Raw genomic sequence first — 8,227 nt, 5'->3', positions numbered from 1 at the left:
ATGCATTGTGTGTGACAGATAGGGAACAGCTCTATGCATTGTGTGTGACAGGCAGGGAACAACTCTATACATTGTGTGTGACAGGCAGGGAACAACTCTATACATTGTGTGTGACAGGCAGGGAACAACTCTATACATTGTGTGTGACAGGCAGGGAACAACTCTATACATTGTGTGTGACAGGCAGGGAACAGCTCTATACATTGTGTGTGACAGGCAGGGAACAGCTCTATGCATTGTTTGGGACAGATCCTATTGCCTTGTTTTGTGTTTTGTTATCTTTAGACTGCAGCAGTTAGATTTGCAGAAGTAACAAATGCTTTCTCAGAGTTGGCAGCTTTTAATGTCTGGTTTCCTGTCAGCTTTTTCATTTCCCTTTTATTGCCCCTCCTCACTTGTGACAGAAGCGTTTCCCCCTCTGCTACCTGCGTAAAGTGTTTCTTGCCTCTGATCTGATGCAGAGTGCTGCCAGAGTTGACGGCACCAGCTGGGGACATCGGAGGGTTTAGACTGCAAGCTCATCAAGGTAATACCTGTTTGTGTTAGAGCAACCTGCTGAGTACTATAGACAGCACTGTTATATAAGGGGGGCACCTTGGTGCAGGTTGTGTGTGTGTGTGGGGGGGGGGGGGGATCTGCTATGTGCAGTTGCCCCTCACCATTCAGTTACTCCTCATCACCACAGCACAGACCTGAGTCTTTATTTTCGTATTTACATGAAATAGATAAGTTTTCTATAAATAGTAACAGACCCTCCTCTGTACCCTTTTATCTACGGAGCTTACTGTAATCTCTGACTATTCAACAGACCTGCGAGGGAGCTTACTGTAATTACTGACTGATTAATCAACAGACCTGCAAGGGAGCTTACTGTAATTACTGACTGATTAATCAAGAGGCCTGCAAGGGAGCTTACTGTAATTACTGACTTATTAATCAACAGACCTGCAAGGGAGCTTACTGTAATCACTGATTGATTAATCAACAGACCTGCAAGGGAGCTTACTGTAATTACTGACTTATTATTCAACAGACCTGCAAGGGAGCTTACTGTAATTACTGACTGATTAATCAACAGACCTGCAAGGGAGCTTACTGTAATTACTGACTGATTAATCAAGAGGCCTGCAAGGGAGCTTACTGTAATTATTGACTGATTAATCAACAGACCTGCAAGGGAGCTTACTGTAATTACTGACTAATTAATCAAGAGGCCTGCAAGGTAGTTTACTGTAATTACTGACTGATTAATCAAGAGGCCTGCAAGGGAGCTTACTGTAATTACTGACTGATTAATCAAGAGGCCTGCAAGGGAGCTTACTGTAATTACTGACTGATTAATCAACAGACCTGCAAGGGAGCTTACTGTAATTACTGACTGATTAATCAACAGACCTGCGAGGGAGCTTACTGTAATTACTGACTGATTAATCAAGAGGCCTGCAAGGGAGCTTACTGTAATTACTGACTGATTAATCAACAGACCTGCAAGGGAGCTTACTGTAATTACTGACTGATTAATCAAGAGGCCTGCAAGGGAGCTTACTGTAATTACTGACTGATTAATCAAGAGGCCTGCAAGGGAGCTTACTGTAATTACTGACTGATTAATCAACAGACCTGCAAGGGAGCTTACTGTAATTACTGACTGATTAATCAACAGACCTGCAAGGGAGCTTACTGTAATTACTGACTGATTAATCAACAGACCTGCGAGGGAGCTTACTGTAATTACTGACTGATTAATCAAGAGGCCTGCAAGGGAGCTTACTGTAATTACTGACTGATTAATCAACAGACCTGCAAGGGAGCTTACTGTAATTACTGACTGATTAATCAAGAGGCCTGCAAGGGAGCTTACTGTAATTACTGACTGATTAATCAACAGACCTGCAAGGGAGCTTACTGTAATTACTGACTGATTAATCAAGAGGCCTGCAAGGGAGCTTACTGTAATTACTGACTGATTAATCAACAGACCTGCAAGGGAGCTTACTGTAATTACTGACTGATTAATCAAGAGGCCTGCAAGGGAGCTTACTGTAATTATTGACTGATTAATCAACAGACCTGCAAGGGAGCTTACTGTAATTACTGACTGATTAATCAAGAGGCCTGCAAGGTAGCTTACTGTAATTACTGACTGATTAATCAAGAGGCCTGCAAGGGAGCTTACTGTAATTACTGACTGATTAATCAAGAGGCCTGCAAGGGAGCTTACTGTAATTACTGACTGATTAATCAAGAGGCCTGCAAGGGAGCTTACTGTAATTACTGATTGATTAATCAACAGACCTGCAAGGGAGCTTACTGTTATTACTGACTGATTAATCAACAGACCTGCGAGGGAGCTTACTGTAATTACTGACTGATTAATCAACAGACCTGCAAGGGAGCTTACTGTAATTACTGACTGATTAATCAACAGACCTGCGAGGGAGCTTACTGTAATTACTGACTGATTAATCAAGAGACCTACGAGAGAGTTTACAGTAATCACTGACTGATGAATCAAGAGACCTGCGAGGGAGCTTACAGTAATCACTGACCGATTAAATGGCCTATGAGGGAGCTTACTGTAATCACTGACAGATTAATTAAACGGCTTATGAGGGAGTTTACTGTAATCACTCACAGATTTAGTAAATGGCCTATGAGGGAGCTTACTGTAATCACTGACAGATTAATTAAACGGCCTATGAGGGAGCTTACTGTAATCACTGACAGATTTAGTAAATGGCCTATGAGGGAGCTTACTGTAATCACTGACAGATTAATTAAACTGAATATGAGGGACCCTACTGTAATCCCTGACAGATTAATGAAACGGCCTATTAGGGAGTTTACTGTAATCACTGACTGATTAATTAAACGGCCTATGAGGGAGCTTACTGTAATCACTGACAGATTTAGTAAATGGCCTATGAGGGATCTTACTGTAATCACTGACAGATTAATTAAACTGAATATGAGGGAGTTTACTGTAATCCCTGACAGATTAATTAAACGGCCTATTAGGGATTTTACTGTAATCACTGACAGATTAATTAAACAGCCTATGAGGGAGCTTACTGTAATCACTGACAGATTAATTAAACGGCCTATGAGGGAGCTTACTGTAATCACTGACAGATTAATTAAACAGCCTATGAGGGAGTTTACTGTAATCACTGGCAGATTAATTAAACAGCCTATGAGGGAGCATACTGTAATCACTGACAGATTAATTAAACAGCCTATGAGGGAGTTTACTGTAATCACTGACAGATTAATTAAATGGCCTATGAGGGAGTTTACTGTAATCACTGACAGATTAATTAAACGGCCTATGAGGGAGCTTTCTGTAATCACTGACAGATTAATTAAACGGCCTATGAGGGAGCTTATTGTAATCACTGACAGATTTAGTAAATGGCCTATGAGGGAGCTTTCTGTAATCACTGACAGATTAAACGGCCTATGAGGGAGCTTATTGTAATCACTGACAGATTTAGTAAATGGCCTATGAGGGAGCTTACTGTAATCACTGACAGATTAAACGGCCTATGAGGGACCTTACTGTAATCACTGACAGATTAAACGGCCTATGAGGGAGCTTACTGAAATCACTGACAGATTAAATGACCTATGAGGGAGCTTACTGTAATCACTGACAGATTAAACGGCCTATGAGGGAGCTTACTGTAATCACTGACAGATTAAACGGCCTATGAGGGAGCTTGCTGTAATCACTGACAGATTAAACGGCCTATGAGGGAGCTTACTGTAATCACTGACAGATTAAACGGCCTATGAGGGAGTTTACTGTAATCACTGACAGATTAAACGGCCTATGAGGGAGTTTACTGTAATCACTGACAGATTAAACGGCCTATGAGGGATCTTACTGTAATCACTGACAGATTAAATGGCCTATGAGGGAGCTTACTGTAATCACTGACAGATTAAACGGCCTATGAGGGAGTTTACTGTAATCACTGACAGATTAAACGGCCTATGAGGGAGCTTACTGTAATCACTGACAGATTAAACGGCCTATGAGGGAGCTTGCTGTAATCACTGACAGATTAAACGGCCTATGAGGGAGTTTACTGTAATCACTGACAGATTAAACGGCCTATGAGGGAGTTTACTGTAATCACTGACAGATTAAACGGCCTATGAGGGAGTTTACTGTAATCACTGACAGATTAAACGGCCTATGAGGGATCTTACTGTAATCACTGACAGATTAAATGGCCTATGAGGGAGCTTACTGTAATCACTGACAGATTAAACGGCCTATGAGGGAGCTTACTGTAATCACTGACAGATTAAACGGCCTATGAGGGAGCTTACTGTAATCACTGACAGATTAAACGGCCTATGAGGGAGCTTGCTGTAATCACTGACAGATTAAACGGCCTATGAGGGAGTTTACTGTAATCACTGACAGATTAAACGGCCTATGAGGGAGTTTACTGTAATCACTGACAGATTAAACGGCCTATGAGGGAGTTTACTTTAATCACTGACAGATTAAACGGCCTATGAGGGATCTTACTGTAATCACTGACAGATTAAACGGCCTATGAGGGAGCTTACTGTAATCACTGACAGATTAAATGGCCTATGAGGGAGCTTACTGTAATCACTGACAGATTAAACGGCCTATGAGGGAGCTTACTGTAATCACTGACAGATTAAACGGCCTATGAGGGAGCTTACTGTAATCACTGACAGATTAAACGGCCTATGAGGGAGCTTGCTGTAATCACTGACAGATTAAACGGCCTATGAGGGAGTTTACTGTAATCACTGACAGATTAAACGGCCTATGAGGGAGTTTACTTTAATCACTGACAGATTAAACGGCCTATGAGGGAGCTTACTGTAATCACGGACAGATTAAACAGCCTATGAGGGAGCTTACTGATGCGAGAGAATGAGACTATTTCTAGGGAGGGAGCCTTATGATAGATGACCAAGGATAGGTATTAAAGGGACATATTATGATTAAGGGCATAAGGTTTTAAACAATTTCCATGTTATCTTTTTCTTTTCTTGATATAAGTTTTTAAAAAAGCATGGATGTCAGCTCTGGAGCGTGCACGTGTCTGCTGCACTATATGGTATCATATTTGCTATACATGGTAACACTGTTTCCTGTAATGTAGTGCTACTTACCTAGGTATGTCTTCAACAAAAACACTATACAGAGGTGCAAGATGGAAAAAAACACAATATTCTGTACAGCTGAACTAAGAACTGATACTCTCTGTGACAGACATCCTGTTGGTACCGTAACACTCTCCTTTAGGTCAGAGCGCAGCCTTCTTGCAGTCTCTCCCTTGTGACTGTGTACAGGTAGGTAGTAGTGGTAGATTTTAGGTCAGAGCTCAGCCTTCTTGCGGTCTCTCCCTTGTGACTGTGTACAGGTAGGTAGTAGTGGTAGATTTTAGGTCAGAGCGCAGCCTTCTTGCAGTCTCTCCCTTGTGACTGTGTACAGGTAGGTAGTAGTGGTAGATTTTAGGTCAGAGCTCAGCCTTCTTGCGGTCTCTCCCTTGTGACTGTGTACAGGTAGGTAGTAGTGGTAGATTTTAGGTCAGAGCGCAGCCTTCTTGCAGTCTCTCCCTTGTGACTGTGTACAGGTAGGTAGTAGTGGTAGATTTTAGGTCAGAGCGCAGCCTTCTTGCGGTCTCTGCCTTGTGACTGTGTACAGGTAGGTAGTAGTGGTAGATTTTAGGTCAGAGCTCAGCCTTCTTGCGGTCTCTGCCTTGTGACTGTGTATAGGTAGGTAGTAGTGGTAGATTTTAGGTCAGAGCGCAGCCTTCTTGCAGTCTCTCCCTTGTGACTGTGTACAGGTAGGTAGTAGTGGTAGATTTTAGGTCAGAGCGCAGCCTTCTTGCAGTCTCTCCCTTGTGACTGTGTACAGGTAGGTAGTAGTGGTAGATTTTAGGTCAGAGCTCAGCCTTCTTGCGGTCTCTGCCTTGTGACTGTGTATAGGTAGGTAGTAGTGGTAGATTTTAGGTCAGAGCTCAGCCTTCTTGCGGTCTCTGCCTTGTGACTGTGTATAGGTAGGTAGTAGTGGTAGATTTTAGGTCAGACTGCAGCCTTCTTGCAGTCTCTCCCTTGTGACTGTGTATAGGTAGGTAGTAGTGGTAGATTTTAGGTCAGAGCGCAGCCTTCTTGCAGTCTCTCCCTTGTGACTGTGTATAGGTAGGTAGTAGTGGTAGATTTTAGGTCAGAGCGCAGCCTTCTTGCAGTCTCTCCCTTGTGACTGTGTACAGGTAGGTAGTAGTGGTAGATTTTAGGTCAGAGCGCAGCCTTCTTGCGGTCTCTGCCTTGTGACTGTGTACAGGTAGGTAGTAGTGGTAGATTTTAGGTCAGAGCGCAGCCTTCTTGCGGTCTCTGCCTTGTGACTGTGTATAGGTAGGTAGTAGTGGTAGATTTTAGGTCAGACCGCAGCCTTCTTGCAGTATCTCCCTTGTGACTGTGTATAGGTAGGTAGTAGTGGTAGATTTTAGGTCAGACTGCAGCCTTCTTGCAGTATCTCCCTTGTGACTGTGTATAGGTAGGTAGTAGTGGTAGATTTTAGGTCAGACTGCAGCCTTCTTGCAGTCTCTCCCTTGTGACTGTGTATAGGTAGGTAGTAGTGGTAGATTTTAGGTCAGAGCGCAGCCTTCTTGCAGTCTCTCCCTTGTGACTGTGTATAGGTAGGTAGTAGTGGTAGATTTTAGGTCAGAGCGCAGCCTTCTTGCGGTCTCTGCCTTGTGACTGTGTATAGGTAGGTAGTAGTGGTAGATTTTAGGTCAGAGCGCAGCCTTCTTGCGGTCTCTGCCTTGTGACTGTGTATAGGTAGGTAGTAGTGGTAGATTTTAGGTCAGACCGCAGCCTTCTTGCAGTCTCTCCCTTGTGACTGTGTACAGGTAGGTAGTAGTGGTAGATTTTAGGTCAGAGGGCAGCCTTCTTGCGGTCTCTGCCTTGTGACTGTGTATAGGTAGGTAGTAGTGGTAGATTTTAGGTCAGACCGCAGCCTTCTTGCAGTCTCTCCCTTGTGACTGTGTACAGGTAGGTAGTAGTGGTAGATTTTAGGTCAGAGCGCAGCCTTCTTGCAGTCTCTCCCTTGTGACTGTGTATAGGTAGGTAGTAGTGGTAGATTTTAGGTCAGAGCGCAGCCTTCTTGCAGTCTCTCCCTTGTGACTGTGTACAGGTAGGTAGTAGTGGTAGATCTTAGGTCAGACCGCAGCCTTCTTGCAGTCTCTCCGTTGTGACTGTGTATAGGTAGGTAGTAGTGGTAGATTTTAGGTCAGAGCGCAGCCTTCTTGCGGTCTCTGCCTTGTGACTGTGTATAGGTAGGTAGTAGTGGTAGATTTTAGGTCAGAGCGCAGCCTTCTTGCAGTCTCTCCCTTGTGACTGTGTATAGGTAGGTAGTAGTGGTAGATTTTAGGTCAGAGCGCAGCCTTCTTGCGGTCTCTGCCTTGTGACTGTGTATAGGTAGGTAGTAGTGGTAGATTTTAGGTCAGAGCGCAGCCTTCTTGCGGTCTCTGCCTTGTGACTGTGTATAGGTAGGTAGTAGTGGTAGATTTTAGGTCAGACTGCAGCCTTCTTGCAGTCTCTCCCTTGTGACTGTGTACAGGTAGGTAGTAGTGGTAGATTTTAGGTCAGAGCGCAGCCTTCTTGCAGTCTCTGCCTTGTGACTGTGTATAGGTAGGTAGTAGTGGTAGATTTTAGGTCAGAGCGCAGCCTTCTTGCAGTCTCTCCCTTGTGACTGTGTACAGGTAGGTAGTAGTGGTAGATTTTAGGTCAGAGGGCAGCCTTCTTGCGGTCTCTGCCTTGTGACTGTGTATAGGTAGGTAGTAGTGGTAGATTTTAGGTCAGACCGCAGCCTTCTTGCAGTATCTCCCTTGTGACTGTGTATAGGTAGGTAGTAGTGGTAGATTTTAGGTCAGACTGCAGCCTTCTTGCAGTATCTCCCTTGTGACTGTGTATAGGTAGGTAGTAGTGGTAGATTTTAGGTCAGACTGCAGCCTTCTTGCAGTCTCTCCCTTGTGACTGTGTATAGGTAGGTAGTAGTGGTAGATTTTAGGTCAGAGCGCAGCCTTCTTGCAGTCTCTCCCTTGTGACTGTGTATAGGTAGGTAGTAGTGGTAGATTTTAGGTCAGAGCGCAGCCTTCTTGCGGTCTCTGCCTTGTAACTGTGTATAGGTAGGTAGTAGTGGTAGATTTTAGGTCAGAGCGCAGCCTTC

The 8,227-nt window shown here is 43.9% G+C and overlaps 1 protein-coding gene across 1 annotated transcript in view; it reads left to right on the top strand.

Moving 5' to 3' along the window:
• Nucleotides 1–458: 458 nt before the first annotated feature.
• CARD11 (caspase recruitment domain family member 11) overlaps nt 459–8,227 on the top strand; it is a 1,057,928-nt gene continuing 1,050,159 nt past the window's right edge. The window contains exon 1 of the mRNA XM_053696753.1: nt 459–526. The gene's annotated coding sequence lies outside the window, so the exon portion shown is untranslated. The remainder of the gene's footprint in view (nt 527–8,227) is intronic.

The sequence above is a fragment of the Bombina bombina genome, unplaced genomic scaffold, assembly GCF_027579735.1.
Source record: "Bombina bombina isolate aBomBom1 unplaced genomic scaffold, aBomBom1.pri scaffold_78_1, whole genome shotgun sequence".
NCBI lineage: Eukaryota > Metazoa > Chordata > Amphibia > Anura > Bombinatoridae > Bombina > Bombina bombina.
This window is presented reverse-complemented; position numbering and strand designations above follow the sequence as displayed.